We start from the raw sequence: 18,583 nt of genomic DNA, 5'->3' as shown, positions 1-18,583 counted from the left end.
ACAAAGCCACATTTATACAAAGTTTCAGTCTGACAGCCCTTTGAATTTCCCGCCCCACTCCCCCGCCCATCTGATCGCTGGTAGGCTAGAAGGTTGAACGAGGCGGGCTTTCGTTTCCCGCCTTGCTCTGTTGGCCCAATAGGGAGCTGCTTTTTGTCCCCACTCGAGCCAATCAGGAAGGAGAAGGCGGGAGTTATTGAAACAATGAAGTGACTGAGCAGGAAAAATCGGATTAATTCCTGCCAGGCCGATTTCTAAAGGGATTAATGACAGCAATCAAGGATGTCCGAGTTTCTATCACGTATACAGATTTTAGATATGCCTTGGGGTGTCAGGGGTGGAAGTAGAGATGGGTGGTGATGGGCCATAATTGACAGGCTCTGCAGGGCACCTTCCTGAGGTGTCCTGGATTTTCTTTTGGAGGAGATATGACAATGTTTGCCTTGGGGGCGAATCACCTTTAGGTCAATACTCCGAATTCGGCGACTCAAGCCCTATATTGTCCATGCAATCTGAATTTGATTGGGTTAAGCGGTGGCGGATTATCCTTTTGTTTTTGGGAAGGGAAGCCTGGGTCATAGGAACTGGGATGGGTTCCGGGGTTCAGGTTGAGTTCAAAATATTTCCTATTTGATTTCATGACTTGACAATTATATGAAATAAAATGAAAAATAAAATAAAGTTGGAATATAAACCCTGCTGGGAAAAATACATATTTTCCAGGGATCCCAAAGAGTACAAATACATATAGGCAGATAGATAGATTTCAAGGAAATAAGGGAGAATCCATAAAGGTGGGTTACATTGCATAAAGGGGAATCATGAATGATATAAACAATTGAAAACATTTGATAAGAACGAAGTTCACAACATCTGGGGAACCCAATATGGAAATTCATAAAAGTGGAGTTTTAGCAGCATGATTTTACAATTCATGAAGTTAGCCCAACGATTAGAAATTCATACAACAGTGATTCATGAGGGTGTCCAGGTACATAGAATATGAAAATTCACGGATACATTGGGAAAAGAGTTCATCGGTGGTGGAAGGAATTCATAGAAATAGCATGGGGAAGAGGTACATGTGGGTTGCAGTCTTTGGAAATATAGGGTTTCATAAGTTCAGGGGTAGGTCTGGGGAAGAGTGTGCTTCTCATTCATAAAATTATGAAGGTGTGAATGAAACGTGGAGGGCGCCCGTCCAGGCACCCTCCTGGCAGCTGTAGAGAGGGTGAAGGTCCTTGGAGAACTATGTCTCCCCAGCGGGAGAGCGATCCCCCATCCACAGTTCACAGAAAGGGACCAGTGATCTCTTAAAAACCATCCCGCGGGTCGCGGGGAGAGGAAAGTCCGGGATAAGGCTGGAAGAGAGCAGTCTGGCTTGAAAAGAGCAGTCGGTTCCGTTTGACAGTCAGCTGATGAGGTGCCGAGAACTGGACCGATTTTGGTTCCGCTGGTGGTCCTTGGGTCAGGAGCCTTAGGAAGGGTTAGGACTAAAAGAGGAGCGTGCTAGGGGTAATTTTGATAAAGATATGAGCCAATTTGTATCGTCCGCCGTATTAACCTATGGCGGGGAAGCCTCCGCCAGGGTTTTAAAGGTCGGACGGGTTTGAGAGAGAGAGAGGGGGGGGGGGTGGCGTGCAAAAGAAGGAGTCAGGGAAAGACACAAAATAACCAGATAGAGAGTGTTACTGTTAAAAATGAATGCTACTTTTATTGGGGGGATTTGTTACATAGTTCAGGGAAGGGGAAAGTGAAGAAAAAAAAATCTTTTAATAATAGTCTGCTGCGGTCCCGCTCCGTTCCTTTGGTGATGGATCTGCGGAACTCTCCGCTGCGGGTTCAAATCAATTTGAAAGCTGGCGCCACGGTCATCACAATCACAGGGGTTGCTTGGCAAGACTTGTTCAAAGAGAGGATGCTGCTGCTTTCCTCAAAGGCTGAGAGAGAGTGACTTACCAAAGGTCACCTAATGGGCTTCCATAGCACAGCAAAGAATTTGAACCCAGGTCTCAAGAGCCATCGTTCAATGCTCAAACCACTACACTGCTGTTTTAGGCTTGATAATGGCCCCTTCTGCACTGCCATATAAAATCCAGATCATCTGCTTTGAACTGGATTATATGGCAGTGTGGACTCAGATAATCCAGTTCAAAGCAGATAATGTGGATTATCTGCTTTGATAATTTTATATGGGAGCAATTGGTGTGTGTGGGGAGGGGCAGCACCAAAATTCGGGGGGGGGGGGCAAAATTCTGTTTGCCTACTCTTGAAAATTATGTAGCACCGGCTCTGGTTGTATGGCCATATATTTCAGAAGCATTATATCCTGACGTTTCGCCCACATCTGTGGCAGGCATCCTCAGAGGTTGTGAGGTCTGCTGGAAACTAGGCAAGTGGGGTTTATATATCTGTGGAATGTCCAGAGTGATAGAAAGAACTCTTTGTTTGTTTGAGGCATGTGTGAATGTTTTTAATTAGCCACCTTGATAAGCACTGAATAGCCTTGCAGCTTCAAAGCCTGGCTGCTTATAAATAATGAATTTTGCTCACAACTCTCATATTTCTTTTTCTCCTAGCAGAGAGTGAAAGAAGAAACAGATATTAAATTAGTTTGTATTTCTAGAAATTTAAATGATGGGATAATATGCCTACATTGGTGTTGGCAATTCCTGTTAGGTTCTTTGTTAAGATTTTCAATGTTCATGGATGGATGAAGAGAAGGATAATATCAATAAAATGCAATGCAAATAGATGGGAAACATTTCCCTGGCAAGCAGGAGGAGAACACCATCAGGAGAAGCAGCTGCAACAATGGGAGGGGAGGATGGAGAAACAAAATGTCTCTTTTATTTAAAGAAAGATTGAGAGGGAGAGAGAAAGCAAAACAGATTTGGTAAAGAAATGAGTTTCTGAATGAAAAGGCAACAGTTAAATAAAAATGAGAATCTGGTTTACAGATATGAGTTGAAGACAATTTAACTTTCAACAACTACCCTTTATTCTTTTTTCATTTGTTTTTTCCCAAGTCCGTAATTTAAAACAGATTCGAAAAATCTCTCTAGAGACTTATGTACATTGTAAAGCTAGGTATCAATTGCATCTTTGAATTTTTTGGGGTTTTTTTGGGGGGGGGTGTAATACTGGCAAACATTCCTCACAGTTCTTAAATTACAATAAATAAAACTGTAAATATTATTTCAACAGCTCAACAGCTACTAAAGTGTGTGGCAATTTGCACAAATTGAATCCAGCATTATTTTGCAATTTCACTAGAAAATTGTCACCATACAACTATTGGTCTGTTTCCTTCAGCTTGGAAGCAGGTTGTCACTAAAGTAAAGACAGGGGAGCCAGGGAATGAAGTGCAGGAAATCTTTCATCATTGGCATTTGCATACATAATTTCATTCCCAGATTTTGAAAAAACTGATCCTTTGTGGATTTATTTGTTAGTGCAGTAGAGTCTCACTTATCCAACCTTCACTCATCCAACGTTCTGTATTATCCAACACAATCTGCCTTTTAGTAATCAATGTTTTTGTAGTCAATGTTTTCAATATATTGCGATGTTTTGGTGCTAAATTCATAAATGCATTAATCACTACATAATGTTACCATGTATTGAACTGCATTTTCTGACCATTTGTAGTAAAACATGATGTTTTGGTGCTTAATTTGTAAAATCATAATGTAATTTGAAGTTTAATAGGTTTTTTCTTAATCCCTCCTTATAATCCAACATTTTGCTTATCCAACATTCTGCTGGCCCATTTATGTTGGATAAAAAAGACTCTGTTCCTAATTTGATCTATACAGGAAATCCAAAAGATTTTCCCAAAAGAGGAGCTATAGGACTTTTTCAGAGGCAGCATAAAAGATTAATGTTGGCAACAGTACCTTGCTGGAAGTAATAGTTGTTTTGGGTGTTTCAGCTGGTGACTTTGCCCCTTGGACTTTGTATTTTGTACCATGGATATTGGTGAGCTGCTTGTGTGTTTGGCTTTGGACCGGACTTTTGGAATACTCCTTGTGCCTGCTACTTGATTTGAACTTGAATTAGAACTCTGAAAGTGCTATCTCTGGGCACTTCCATACAGCCATATAACCCAGTATATTAAGGCAGAAAATCCCACAATATTTGCTTTGACCTGGGTTATTGAGTCCAGACTGCCATATATTCCAGTTCAAAGCAGATGATGTGGGATTTTATTCAGCTGTGTGGAAGAGGCCGAAGTGTCAGCTGTGGACTGTCTTGACTACTCTTGCTAAACCCTGGTTGCAGCATCTTGACAGGGGCTTGCTGAGCACCTTCACATGATGCCTGCTTGGCCCTGCCCCATTGATCCCCAAAGTGGTGAGAAAACATTTCAAGATGTTTCCGGTGGGGACCTCACCTGTATGATGAGGTCATAAACAACACTATGTAACATGACTTTTGTTCCGGGGTTATAAATGTCATTTCCTACCTGGTTCAATCATAAAAACATGGGGAAAGTTTATTAAACTACAAACAATGGTATTTGTGGGACATCCTGCAGTACATTTTGCTACCGTTTTCCAGTGAATATCTCATAGAACCTCAACCAAGTCAACATAGTTCATGGCAACCACAAAAATGAAGTTTATTATTTATTTATTTATTTACAGCATTTATATTCCACCCTTCTCACCCCGAAGGGGACTCAGGGCAGATCACATTACACATATAGGCAAACATTCAATGCCTTTTAACATAGAACAAAGACAAGACAAACATAGGCTCCGAGCGGGCCTCGAACCCATGACCTCCTGGTCAGAGTGATTCATTGCAGTGATTCATTGCAGCTGCTCTCCAGCCTGCGCCACAGCCCGAGCCCAAGTTTCTGGAGTATAACAACTACTTTCAAAGTAAGTACCATACAATTAAACAGGAAATAGCACTTTCAAATCAGGAACAGAACATTTTTCAAATTTGGTTACAAAATCACTGGGTTGCTGTGAGTTTTTTGGGCTATATGTCCATGTTCCAGCAGCATTCTTTTCGTGCGAGAGAATGTTACTGGAACATGGCCATACAGTCCGAAAAACTCACAGAAAGCAACCCATTCCACATATTTATGGAAACTGAACTATAGGCAGAAATACTGGAGGAAATAACATTAAAATTATAAGCATATAAGCACTATTTAATCTTGAGAGCTAAGCCAGGTAATCCTTGACTAGTACTTGAATGGGAGGCCACCAAATCCTGTGGGCAATATTTCAGATGAAGGAATTGGCAAAACCACCCCAGAGGATTTCTTGGCCGCAAAGTCATGGTGTTACCATAAATCCACAAGTGACTAGGAGACACAAGCACATACATGCAACCCCTTAAAATAAAATAAAATTAGATGGAAATGATAGATAGACAGACAGAGAAATTAGCCAGTTCACAATATGAGGAATGTGGGCCACAGAATCCAATCCAGAGCATCAAAGCTGCTCCATTATTAAGTCTCTAATTGCCAATAATTAATTTGCTAATTGCATGCAACTAATCTGTGTCCTTTTTGTTTTATATCAATTAACAGAGTAATTAAAAAAGGGCAATCTTCTTGATAGTTCCTCACCGGCAGATGAAGCCCAGCAGAACTAATGAAACAGGGCAACCCTTTTAACTAACCTCATTAGGATCCCTTCTTTAGTTGAACATCTTGTAGGAAAGAGTTAATTTTGCTACTGGGTAAAGCCTTTGATGTTAAGAGTGCTAATGAGGGGCCAAAGAAGCACTGATGTGATGTTTATTTAGAAGGCTGCTTTGCTGGTTTTGTTGGAAAGGCTGTGCTCTGTCTCTATCCCTCCAATCTGAGTTCAGCTGGATCGAGACACTGATTCCATATTGTGGTCTGTGTAGGATAACTCTTTTGTTGACTGCTGTCAAGTCAACTTAGATTTATGGTGACTTCATGAATTTGAGACATCCAAGTCACGCTATCAACAACAGGTTTTGCAAACTCAGGCCCATGGCTTTCTGGATTGAGTCCATCCATCTGAAATGTGGTCTTCCTTGCTTCTTACTGCCTTCTACCTTATCAAGCATTATCATATTTTCTACTGTGTCCTGTCTTCTCATGATTTAGCCAAAGAACAACAGCTTCAATTTACTCAGCATCTACAGAGAGTTCAGACTTAATCTGACTAGGATACATTTATTTGTTTTTTAAGAAGTCCATCCTTCTCCCGAATCACAATTCAAATGAGTTGATTTTCTTCCTACCAGCTTTCTTCATTGTCCAGCTTTCACAACAATATACGAGGGCTAGCCAGAAAGTAGATTATGTTTTGGAATTAAAAATGAACAAAGTATAGGAGAAAACATTTACCATATGCAGTTGAAAGCCACACCCAAATACCACTTCTCAAAATAGTCGCCATTCAAATCTAGGCCCTTATCATAGCGATGAATGAGCTTGGCAACTCCTTCCCCACCAAACTCTGCTGCTTGCATCCTTAATCAGCCAGTCACCCCTTACTGCAGCTGCGCATCGTCGCCAAAACGCTGCATTGACAGCCACCCCACCCCCCACCCCCAATTGTTAGAAACAAGTGGTAGTCACTTGGTGCAAGGCCCGGACTGCACGGCGGATGAGGAAACAACTCACACCCAAAAGACTCCAGAACTTCACGTGTGCGATCCGCCGTGTGGGACCGGGCGTCCCCATGAAACATGAAAACTTTCCCCCATGCTCATCCTGGATCACTCTTCTAAGGTTTGCAGAGTTTGGCAATACCTGTGATGCCTCATGGGCCTTGTAGTCCTGTTCCTAGTGCCATCGTGACAGATGAAGACGAAAACATGGGGTTTTCGCCGGTTCAATAAGAGCTGGAATCCTTTCACCTGCCGGATGTTGATGTTTGTACCCAAGAACTCAGTAAAACAGACCTTGGGCATTCCTCGCCCCCGTTCCCTAGGAGACAGTCCTATTCTGCAGACAGAGGAGTGAGGGAACAGAATCGCAGGAGTTTACGGATTGCAGCCAAACAGCAGGCTGATTAGGCCTGCTTCCCTTGGGAAATTCTAAGGAGTCTTGCATCTGGACAAAGTTGGGTTTCGTTTCCCGTTCTCTAGGGAAAGAGGTTGTTGGCGGGAAAACGAGACCCCAATATAGGTGCCTGACACGGGAGAATCTTTGCGGAGTCAACAGAGCAGCTTCAGGAGTAAGATCGTGTTTGGACTTTGCAACCCCAGTTCCTTGCCTTCCGGATCAAGTATTCAAGATTTGCCTTGCCTTGTTTTTTAACCACGGACCTTGTTCAAGAATCACTGTTTGCCTTGTTCCTAGTCACGGACCTTGTTTAAAGAATCAAGATTGTATCCAGCCTTGTTGTCAAGCTGCCTAGGACTCCTAAGACTCTGGCATTTCCCCACACTATTGCTTGGCAATAGTGTGTGTTTCGGTTATTGGATTAAAACTTTGAACTCTAATATCATTTATTGGACAATACATTTTTGGACTATATTTGACCTCATTTGAAAGGTCTGCTTATGAACTATATTCTTCACTTGTTTTTATTACTTTTATATATTTACTTAATAAAGATATTAGATAGAAATTGGCCTCCGTGTATGGTTCTTGGTGCCCCGCTGCCTTGGGTCTGACAATACCTTTCTGAGTTTATTCTCGTGCCTCCTTCCAGGAAGTCCGCAAGAAGCACACCTTTCCTGTCCCAAAAAATGGCCACCATAACCTTCCTTGCCGACATCGTTTGCAAGCATTTGCAAAACTTTAGAAGAGCGATCCAGGACGAGTGTGGGGTTTTGTGGGGAAGGAGTTGCCAAGCTCATTCATTGCTACGATAAGTGCCTAGATTTGAATGGCGACTATGTTGAGAAGTGGTATTTGGGTGTGGCTTTCAACTGCATATGGTAAATGTTTTCTCCTATACTTTGTTCATTTTTAATTCCAAAACGTAATCTACTTTCTGAATAACCCTTGTATATACTTGGCCAAAACAGAGATGTTTTGGAGCCTTCCTAATGAACTATGAATGTCCATATCAGGGCAATGACAAGAGCATTCCGGTGCACATTGGGTTCTACCAATGTGCATCAGTTCTTCTTAGCTGATGTCCTGATGCATATCAAAAGTGTCTAATACACATCAGTCCCAAGATCATTTTGTTGACTGCCCTACATAGTAACTTCTTGGCAGACCTTGAGTAGCTCTTCAAATCTATTTTTCATTAAAGTTAACTTCCAACAGCAACTAATATAAGTTTCTTGTTTTTCCCCCCAGGATTGACTATTTGAAGCCTTACCAGACTGAATTCCAGTCGTGGTCTTTTTCTTCTTCTATGACATAGACCAGTGGTTCTCAACTTTGGCTTTCAACTCCCAGATATCCTAACAGCTGGTAAACTGGCAGGGATTTCTGGGAGTTGTAGGCCAAAATACCTGGGGATCCACAGGTTGAGAACCACTGACATAGACCATGATCCCTGATGTCAACCACATAAGATAAATGCTGAACATCTGATGTGACCACCAATTTTTATGACTGGACAAAAGGACTGGTTTAAGGTTTTATATGGTTTCAAGCAGCTTCGGCCCTATAATCGCCAGGGCAAAGCCTTTATCTCAGGGGAAAGATATCTGTGTCATACAGCTTTCCTTGTGCTATCTGAACTAGTTTGTTGACTTCAAGTATAGTAGGAAATACTTTCTTAGTGCTAGTTTTGAAGAAGTGGGTAAATGCTACCTGAGCTGGCTTGGTATGTGGAATGAGAGGAGATGCCATCTTCTTTGCCCCAGGCAGCAAAACCTCACAGGCCAGCCCTGACACCAAGAAAGGCCTATCAGTCCTGTCATGCCACACATGAGTACTTATGTTGACAGGTGAACATGTGGCAGACAGAGCGTTCAGCTCTGTTTATCTTTCCCCCCTGTAACCACCTCTGCTCTCTTACCTCTTCCATCTGGAATGATTCATGAAAGCTCCTTCAGGTGCCCTCTGGAAGTCCTCCAAAGCCACAGCCTGGGCACTGGAAGCAGCAGAAAGCATCATTATTTTGTGTCTTGTCGGGGTAATGTTACTTTCATGCAGTTAAATTGAGTACCCCTTATCCAAAATGCTGAGAAATTGAAGTATTTTGGACTTTTTTCAAATATTGGCATGCCTATATTTGTGTAAACATACATAATGAGATTTATTTAGGTTGTATAAACACCTTATACACATAGCTTATTGTTAATTTTATGCCATATTTAATATTTTTGTGCATGCAGCTAAGTTTGTGTACACTGAACCATTAAAAAAGCAAGGATGTCACTATTTGTTAGCTATCCATGTGAGAAATTTTGTTTCGTGGAGGATTTCAGATTTCAGAGTTCCAATAAGGAATGTTCAATCTATGTTATAAACTAAATTACAATTACAGCAATTTCATATTATTTTGCCATCTTGTATTCTGTTAGGGTAGAGGGCCCATGGGACTCAAAGTACTTCTGGATTCCAATTCTCATCATTCCCAACCAGTGTGGCTGAGGTGAGGGATGATGGGATTTGTAGTTCAGCACAAGATGGAGACCTCCAGCATGTCATGCCTCTTTTTTCTTCTGATTGTGACTGGAACACTCTGATTAAAAAGAAAGCAAGAATCAAAAGGGAATTTGGAAATATAAAGGATATGAATGTAGGCTATGCATATATGTTAATATATTTACTTACTTAGGTGATGCTTCATTGAGTATGATGGGCTTCCAAGTGTAGTGTCTTGGTTGTGGATACGTAGGTGACTATGGAGCCCTATTCTTGACCCACATGTTCTTCCATGGTGAGGACATTGGTTTCCAGGTGGAAAGTGGTCCTGGTCAGGGTTGGCTTGATGCACCTTCTTATTGGCATGTTTCTCCCTTTCACTCTCCATTCATGCCTTTTCAAATTCCACAGCACTGCTGGTCACAGCTGACCTCCAGCTAGAGCACTCAAGGGCCAGGGCTTCCCAGTTCTCAGTGTCTATGCCACAATTTTTAAGGTTAGCTTTAAGCCCATCTTTGAATCTCTTTTCCTGTCCACAAACATTCTGTTTTCCATTCTTACTTATTTATTTATTTACATCACTTTTACCCAGCCTTTCTCCCCGAGGGGACTCAAGGCTTACAATAAATAGGCAAAAATTCAATGCCTAAAAACAATGTACAAAACAACAATTCATATAAAAACAGATGCCATTACAAAATAAAATCACATTATATAAAATTTTAAGCATTTAATTTTATATAATTATATTTTATAAATTTTATAAAATTTTAAATTTTTCTTGAGTTGGGAGTATAGTAATTGCTTTGGGAGATCGGGCATTTGGATAACGTGACTAGTCCAGTGGAGTTGATGGCGTAGGAACATCACTTCAATATATAATATTATACAATATGTTAATATAATTTGATGATATTTCTATAAAATGCATGTTCATGAATATCTAAAGACCTTCGGATCACTGGACAATAGATGGAGAATGTTTATACTGTACATGCACACTAAGAGCAAATGTTTCTGGCAACAGCAGGAACATTCAGGAGACAACTCTATCAACAATTTGTTAAATCTCATGATTCAGAATACAGAAGCATAGAATCAGAAGGAACTGCAAGGTCTACCTAATCCAAACCCCAGGCTTTCTGGAATACACCATTAAAGCACTCTTGAAAAATGACCATCCAAACATTCACACACAACACAAATCCCAGATCCCAAGACTGACTGCTCCCTTGAGTCATTTCTCCCATGATCAATATTAAAGTTAAGTGCAGATGAAAACCACTGTTATAGGCTAGATCAGGCATGGGCAAACTTGGGCCCTCCAGGTGTTTTGGACTCCAACTCCCACCATTCCTAACAGCCTCAGGCCCTTTCCTTTTCCCCCTCCGCTGCTTAAGCGGCGGAGGGGGAAAAGGAAGGGGCCTGAGGCTGTTAGGAATGGTGGGAGTTGGAGTCCAAAACACCTGGAAGGCCAAAGTTTGCCCATGCTTGGGCTAGATAAAGAATTGGGAATTGTATGCCAGGATGAGAAGCTCATTGAAAAATAAGATGTGTGTGTAGTGAAGATACTTTCCTTTGTGTTCCTTTTATCCCTTTGTCAGCTAAGGTGAAGGAGGCTTTTCAAACAACACAAAACCCAGCAAACTGTACTTTTACGTGTGTGCACACTTTCAGCTTATGGCAACCCCATACATTTCATAGAGATTTTTAACGCAAGGAATACTCAGGAGGTTTTTGCCAGTTCCTTCTTCTGAAAATATAGCCAGTGGCAAAATAGTGTGTGCAAAGTTGTAGCACACTATAAATGTGGGTTCATCGTTCACAAATAAGAATTCGGCACCCTTCCATGACATTTTCAATTGGTGCCGCGATTTGTAGCATGACGGTAAGTTACATTGTCAGTTGAGAAATAACAAGCCAGATAGGGGCAAGGAAAGTGGCCAAGGGGATATGAAGGCAAGAAATAGAGGAGTGCAAAATGCTAAGGATGTTCAATGTCTCCTTCTCTGCCATGGTGGAAATTTGGGAACGGAAGGGAAATTTCGTTTTGGAAGCAGAATTCTCGTTGTCATTGCCTTCATTTTTGTCCCTCCTCCAAAGATCATACTCTTTTTTTGAATGAAATGTTTCCTCCATCATCTCTCAGGGAAGAATAAGAAAAAGAAAATCATTGATGGTTCTCCACAGTGCGCTTGAGAAGGGCAAGCAAGGGGAGGTGGAGAGGGAGGGCTCCATGCGCATGGATTTCCTTGGCAGCAGGTGCAACTGGACAAATCCCCACTCTTGCTCTCGGTTGGGGGTGCTTCTCTCCCCTCCTGCCAGGCAGCATGTCAAGGAGCAGCTGAGGCAAACAGCAAGGCCTCCCGCCCGCTCTCCTTGCCCGTTTGTTTCTTATGAATGTGTAATACATGCTAATGAATTCCTCACTTTGGGGGCATGTGGTTAAAACATATAGATGGAGCCTAATCTCAGGGTAGGGAGGGGAAGGAAAGAAGGGAGGGAGGCCTCTTTATTCTATATGCTGATGAAAGCGGGAAAGATAGTAGGCCTACTTAGTACACAAGCTCACTGAACACAGTTTCATTTAAACATGAAGAGCTTTGAAACCATAGGATGACTTTGGAGGACCTAGTGATGCCCAGAGAAGTGTTCTCTGTAAGTCCATGTCATGACTCTATGATAGATATGGACAAACGTCGACCCTCCAGGTGTTTTGTACTTCAGCTCCCACAATTCCTAACAGCTGGTAGGCTGGGTTGCTGTGAGTTTTCTGGGTTGTATGGCCATGTTCCAGAAGCAGTCTCTCCTGATGTTTCGCCCACATCTATGGCAGACATCCTCAGGGCCAGGCTGTGGCACAGCTGGCTAGTAACCAGCTGCAATAAATCACTACAGTGTTCCCTCACTTATTGCGGGAGTTAGGTTCCAGGAGCACCCGCAATAAGTGAAAATCCACGAAGTAGGGACACTACCGTGTTTCCCCGAAAATAAGACAGTGTCTTATATTAATTTTTGCTCCAAAAGATGTTCTAGGTCTTATTTTCAGGGGATGTCTTATTTTTCCATGAAAAAGAATTCACATTTATTGTTGAACAAAAAATGAACATTTATTATATACTGTACAGTAGCTGTCATCACAAACCAGCATAACCAGACAAACTGAATTTTATCAAGAATTTCTTGTTACTACCATTATTTCCATGTACAATGTATGGTACGTACATTTACCGATCCTGCATGCTCTGGTGTTCTGTTCAGCAGGCATGCTTCCAAACAAAACCTTTGCTAGGTCTTACTTTTGGGGGAGGTCTTATATTTAGCAATTCAGCAAAACTTCTACTAGGTCTTATTTTCTGGGGATGTCTTATTTTAGGGGAAACAGGGTATATCTATTTTAATATTTATACATTATTTTAGTTGTTATACACTCTTTTAAGTCTTTATCAACTAGTTGTGTGTTGATAAATCGTCTCCTCCTCCTCCTCCTGTTGCAGCTTGGGCTCCTTTTCTCTCCCTTTGGCTTCTCTTTCCTCCCTTCCTTAGGCTGTTAATTGTAATTTTTTATTATCTATAATCGTCTTTTAGAGTTTATTGAAAAACCGCAAAACAGCGAATCCGCGAAAAGTGAACCGCAAAGTAGTGAGGGAACACTGTACTGACCGAGAGGTCATGAGTTCGAAGCCTGGGTCAGGCTAAGCCCCTGACCATTAAATAGCCTGGCTTGCTTTTTACCTAAGCAGTCCAAAAGACAGTTGCATCTGTCAACTAGGAAACGCTTTATGTGGGGAGGCTAATTTAACTAATTTACAACACCATAAACCTGCCAGCAGCATGTGGAAGGAATGAGGAAGTACAGCACTCGGTGTTACTCATGGATGATGAAGCAACAGCTCCCCCTGTGGCTGGAATCGAGCATACCCTCATGAAGCTGGAAATGTTAAAATTGCCTCTGTGTGTTTCTATACTGTATGTTGTTTGTCTGATGGCATTGAATGTTTGCCATATATATGTGCATTGTAATCAGCCCTGAGTCCCCTTCGAGGTGAGAAGGATGGAATATAAATACTGAAAATAAATAAATGAAAGATTGTGAGGTATATTGGAAACTAGGCTAGTGAGGTTGGCTGTTAGGAATTGTGGGAGTTGGAGTCCAAAACACCTGTAGGGCCAAAGTTTGCCCATGTCTGTTTTTAGCCAAAGGAATAGCAAAAGCCAAATTGGAAGAATCTGTGTCCAATGACTATAGAATGAAGGCAAAACAAGATTGAAATAGAGACCATGAAAGAGTTCAAGAATGTAGAGGGACCCAACAAAAAACACAATTGGCCAGGGAGAATTCAAGATGGTGTTTTGAGGCCTCCCATGTTAAAATGCAGCATTACAAACCATTGGGAGTATTTGGAAGTGCATATTTGCTGTTGTTTTTGTATGCCTTCAAGCCGCTTCTGAATTATGGTGAGTGTGTCTTCTTACTGTCTCTGGGGCTTTAAAAAGGAAAAAAATGTTGTAGGCATTAAGAGAATGCTATGAGGAAACCTGTATTTTCTCTGTAATTCAGATAAAGCCTAGTGTCGGAGCCCTCTGTACCAGCTGTGGCAGGCTCTGTGGCTGGTACATCATAATGACATGAAAATGAGACTGAGTGACACTGTTATTAACCTTTGTTCCCTCAATAAATCATAGCAAACAGCAGCAATTACTCTAGTTTTCTGACAAATACTACTTACGCAGCAGATCCCTTCTCTTGTTCTCAGCTCCGGCACTCTCTGTCTTTTAACAACTGGAAGCAAAACCACGCAGCTGCACATATCAATTTGCTGAAAGCAATGGCAATAATTGAGTGCTCTTTCATAATGGGCCTATAACAGACTAGGGATGGCTCTTATTTGTACAGAGCTGAGGTGTGGGTGGGGACTGGTGATGGAATTCCTGAAATGCAGAGTGCTGGCACAAGGCTATGAAAGCCTCCCCTTCCCTAGGGCGTCCATTGAGGAAGGATGCTTTTTTGGAGATCGGATTTGGACAGGAGGCTTTGGAGCTGGTGGATCTGGCATTGAGAGAGTGAGTAGCAGTAAAACACAGAGTGGATTCACCTCCCCAATTATTATTTACAGCAGGAGTCCTCAAACTTTTAAAGCAGAGGGCCGGTCCACAATCCTTCAGACTGTGGAGGGGACGAATTATCATTTGAAGAAAAAAAAAACATAAACAAATTCCTATGCACACTGCACATGTCTTATTTGTAGTACAAAACAACAACAATGAAAGAACAATGCAATATTTTAAAATGAAAACAATTGTAACCAACATAAACCTATCAGGATTTCAATGGGAAGTGTGGGCCTGGTTCTGGTCAATGAGATAGTCAAGTGAATTAGGATTGTTATTGTTGTTATGTGCCTTCAAGTCATTTTAGACTTTGGGCGAGCCTAAGTCTAAAATTATTATTTATTACATTTATATGGCACCCTTCTCACCCCAAGGGGGACTCAGAGCAGCTGTCAAGGACAGAACGCCACAAGGTCAAAGATAACAGAGTTTATTGGAATTACAGAACTCAAAATGCCCGTAAAAGACAAGGGCTAGGCAAACACTGGCCTTAAAAGTAAAAAGAGGCAAGAAAAACATTCAAAAGATAAACCGGATTAAACCGGAGTTTAATCCGGGCAAAATCAAAACAGCTTGCTTCAGCCTGGGGATAAACAAAACAGAAGCTGGTGAACAAAGAGTTCAAAGGAATGCAACTAATTGGCAGCAGATACTTCTCTGCTGCCAAAAGCTATGTTTGAGTAACTTTAAAGGTTACTCCTCCACACAGCAGGCAGATTCCCGATACAAACTCAGCAGGCGAGGGCTTAAGCAGTCAGCGAGGTCCCAATCCGTTCCGAAGGTCGTAAGGTAGATGCAGACGTTTGTAGTTCACCAGGTCCAACACAGGTAGGAGAATCCGAGGCCGTAGTCAAGAAGTCCGTATGTCCAGTACAAGCAGATGGCGTCCGTCAAGAAGACGACGGAAGGTCAAAGCTATTAAGATTAAGCAGAGGTTGCACAAACAAACCCCACACAATTCCTCCCGCCGTCTGAGCCCAATGTCCAGGATAACTTACGTAGTCAGCAAACGAATCACACCCGTCTTCAGGAAACTTCCCACACAGATCCCAAGCGTTCGTCCAGATTACCTTGCCCAACGCAATTTGCTATTGCTCCCAAACCCCATTTTATGCCAGTTACAAGTCCTCATCACTATCAGCTGCCCTCCTTAGCCCGGGCGTTTCCTCATCACTTTCCTCATCAGAGCTGGAACACCTCTGACTACGCCCCACAGCATCCCCAGCTGTGGATCCCGTCCCATCCCTCCAGCCTGCCCATGGGTCTAATCCTGAAGGTCCCCAATCGCCTCCCATACTATCATTGCCAGTGGCACCCAAATCTTCCCTTACACGAGTCCATTCCATGTCATCCTCTTCCGAGCTAACCATCTCTTCCTCCATTCTCTCAGTAAACCCTTCAAAAGAATCGTCGTCAGATGGTTCTGCAAAGATATCTCGCAGCCGCTTTCTTTCTCGCTCCTCGAGAGTATCTGACTCTCGAGGAGTCTTACGCCCACGTCTCCCAGTAGCAGAGCCATGAGGCTCAATCATAACAGCAGCTGTATGTACATACAATATATTATATTATTAGCATAGCTAATTAGCATATACTATAGTATTAGTATTACTATATTGAACTATACCACTATACTGTAATATTATATGTAATATATAATTAATATTATTATATGGTATTATTATTAATATTATATTGTATAACATTATAATATTATCAATATTATATGTATATACAATATATTATATTATTTAAAATGTTATAAAATATTATTTATTTATTTATTTATTAGACTTGTATACTGCCACTCCCAGTTTGGCTCGGAGCAGTTTACAGAAATAGATTAAAACAATACAATTAGCTTTAAAATAACAATAAATTATATTATAAAACTGAGTCGGGGGCCAGGTAAATGACCTTGGAGGACCGCATCTGGCCCCCGGGCCTTAGTTTGGGGACCCCTGATTTACAGTATTTATATTCTGCCCTTCTCACCCCGAAGGGGACTCAAGGTGAATTATAATGCACACCTACATGGCAAGCATTCAAAGCTATTAGACATATAACATATAGACACACCCAGAGGCAATTTAACATTTTACAGCTTCCGGCTTCATGAGGGTATACTCGATTCCAGCCACAGGGGGAACTGCCACTTCACCGTCCACTTGTGACACTGAGTCCGTGATGTTATTACTTCCTCATTCCTTTCCGCATGCTGTTTGGCAATTTTATGGTGTTGTAAATTAGTTAAATTAGCCTCCCCACATAAAGTGGTACCTACATTTCCTACTTAAATTTGCAACTCTCTTTCAGACTGCTTGGGTCAACAGCGAGCTAGGCTATTAATGGTTGGTGGCTTAACCTGACCCAGGCTTTGATCTCATGATCTCTCAGTCAGTAGTGGTTTAATGCAGCTGGCTGTGCCACAGTCTGGCCCAATGTAAGAAGATCCACCTGTTATCCCTGGAGCCAGCACTATCATTAGCAAGCAATCTCAGGAAGCACAATGTAGCCACAATCCTGTAGGTAACACACACTTACATTTCAGCATCAAGCTATCTTGATGGACATTGAGCAAGGAGGTCTCCACTACCTCCTTGTGCAACATGCCCCTCCCAGGGTTAACAAAGCTAGGTAAAGCCCCATAACTAAGTAGTCGCTCAGAGTGAAATGATATATCTAGGCACCATCTGCCTGCAATTGGATAGCTCAAAAAAATGGAATATCTATCATCTCCCTGTCATCAAATTGACTTTGACTTATGCTGATCCGATAAATGAAAGACCTCCAAGCTCCCCTATCAACAGCTCGGCTTATGTCCTGCAGACTTGGGGATGTAATGTTTAAAGTATGACTCCCTCAGTTTAGTCATCTCTGTTTCTAAAGAGAATTCAGGGTTGATTTGTTCTAGAATCCATTCATTTGTCTTTTTTTTGCAGTCCGCAAAACCTCCAAAATAATGCATACAATGTAAAACATTGTTACTAGATACAAGACGGCAATGGCACTTTCTTTTCCCAGCTGACCAACTGCAACTGCCCTTCGGCCTGTGGTACAGATACCTGAAACAGATTCAAGATTTTCAAAATTTGTTGCATGCTATGCCAAACCTGAGATCCAAGATTATGCCAAAGAATGGTTTGGTCATTACAGCCAAGGTGACAACTATGGTTAGTTTCTGTGCTTCAGAGTAGAACCAGTAGCTTTATCAGAATCACACCTTTTGAAAATGTAAGAGGACTTAATGCCTGATCAGAATCAAGTCTTCATAATATATTTTCCACCTAGAACAGGGGTAGATCAAAGTATATATTGTGCTGGGAAAATCAGTTTCAGTCCCAATGATTGTAGGGGTGCATGTCAGATTCTGACATCATACCTCCTGAGCAAAATGTCTTGGCAGTCCAACCCTGTGGGTCCTGGTTGTACTACAACACTGTACTTTGATTTTCCTGGTATTGCATAGTCACGTACTGGGACCCATCTCATATAGTGAATTCTAGGGGAGTCCAGGCTTTTTAAAATTCATGTAAACAAATCCTCAGTCAACTAAATAAAATGGCAGAATCACAGCCTAGCATGCAGTTCTACTAAATTTCAAATTCGGGTAACAGAGAGCTCTATAATAATGTATTGATGCAGTCACTTCAGAGCTATAATTTTAGATGCATGAAATGCTCCAGTTGTTTCACGGTGAGAGGACTGCAATCTGCACATGCTCAAAACCCCTCAGTTTCCTCTCGCATTTGTCCTTGACAAAGCTCTGGCATTTCTGGCAATGATTCACAGACTCTTCATCCTCTTATTGCCCTGCTCCATGTATTGACTCAACAGTTTAAGAGTAATTGCTTCAAATTTTAAAATGTAAAATCAAAAGCCACTCAGAATCCCTTCAAATATTCAACATTTGTTTCTGAATTAAGTAACCGCTGGCATCAGTCATTAGGTTATTGATGGATCTAGGAAGAG

At 41.7% G+C, this 18,583-nt stretch overlaps 2 long non-coding RNA genes across 2 annotated transcripts; both read right to left on the bottom strand.

Moving 5' to 3' along the window:
- Positions 1-774: 774 nt before the first annotated feature.
- On the bottom strand, positions 775-14,314 carry LOC134298535 (uncharacterized). Its single transcript, XR_010005649.1, has 3 exons — positions 14,233-14,314; positions 8,931-9,005; positions 775-5,323 (listed from the first exon to the last, which is right to left on the bottom strand). It is a non-coding gene; the product is annotated as an uncharacterized LOC134298535 (long non-coding RNA).
- A 716-nt stretch (positions 14,315-15,030) lies between these two features.
- LOC134298731 (uncharacterized) lies at positions 15,031-15,928 on the bottom strand. The gene is made up of 2 exons (XR_010005821.1): positions 15,613-15,928; positions 15,031-15,529 (listed from the first exon to the last, which is right to left on the bottom strand). It is a non-coding gene; the product is annotated as an uncharacterized LOC134298731 (long non-coding RNA).
- Between the last annotated feature and the right edge of the window lie 2,655 nt (positions 15,929-18,583).

The sequence above is a fragment of the Anolis carolinensis genome, chromosome 4, assembly GCF_035594765.1.
Source record: "Anolis carolinensis isolate JA03-04 chromosome 4, rAnoCar3.1.pri, whole genome shotgun sequence".
NCBI classification, from domain to species: domain Eukaryota; kingdom Metazoa; phylum Chordata; class Lepidosauria; order Squamata; family Dactyloidae; genus Anolis; species Anolis carolinensis.
The sequence above is the reverse complement of the archived record's forward strand: the minus strand, read 5'-3'. Positions and strand labels throughout refer to the sequence as shown.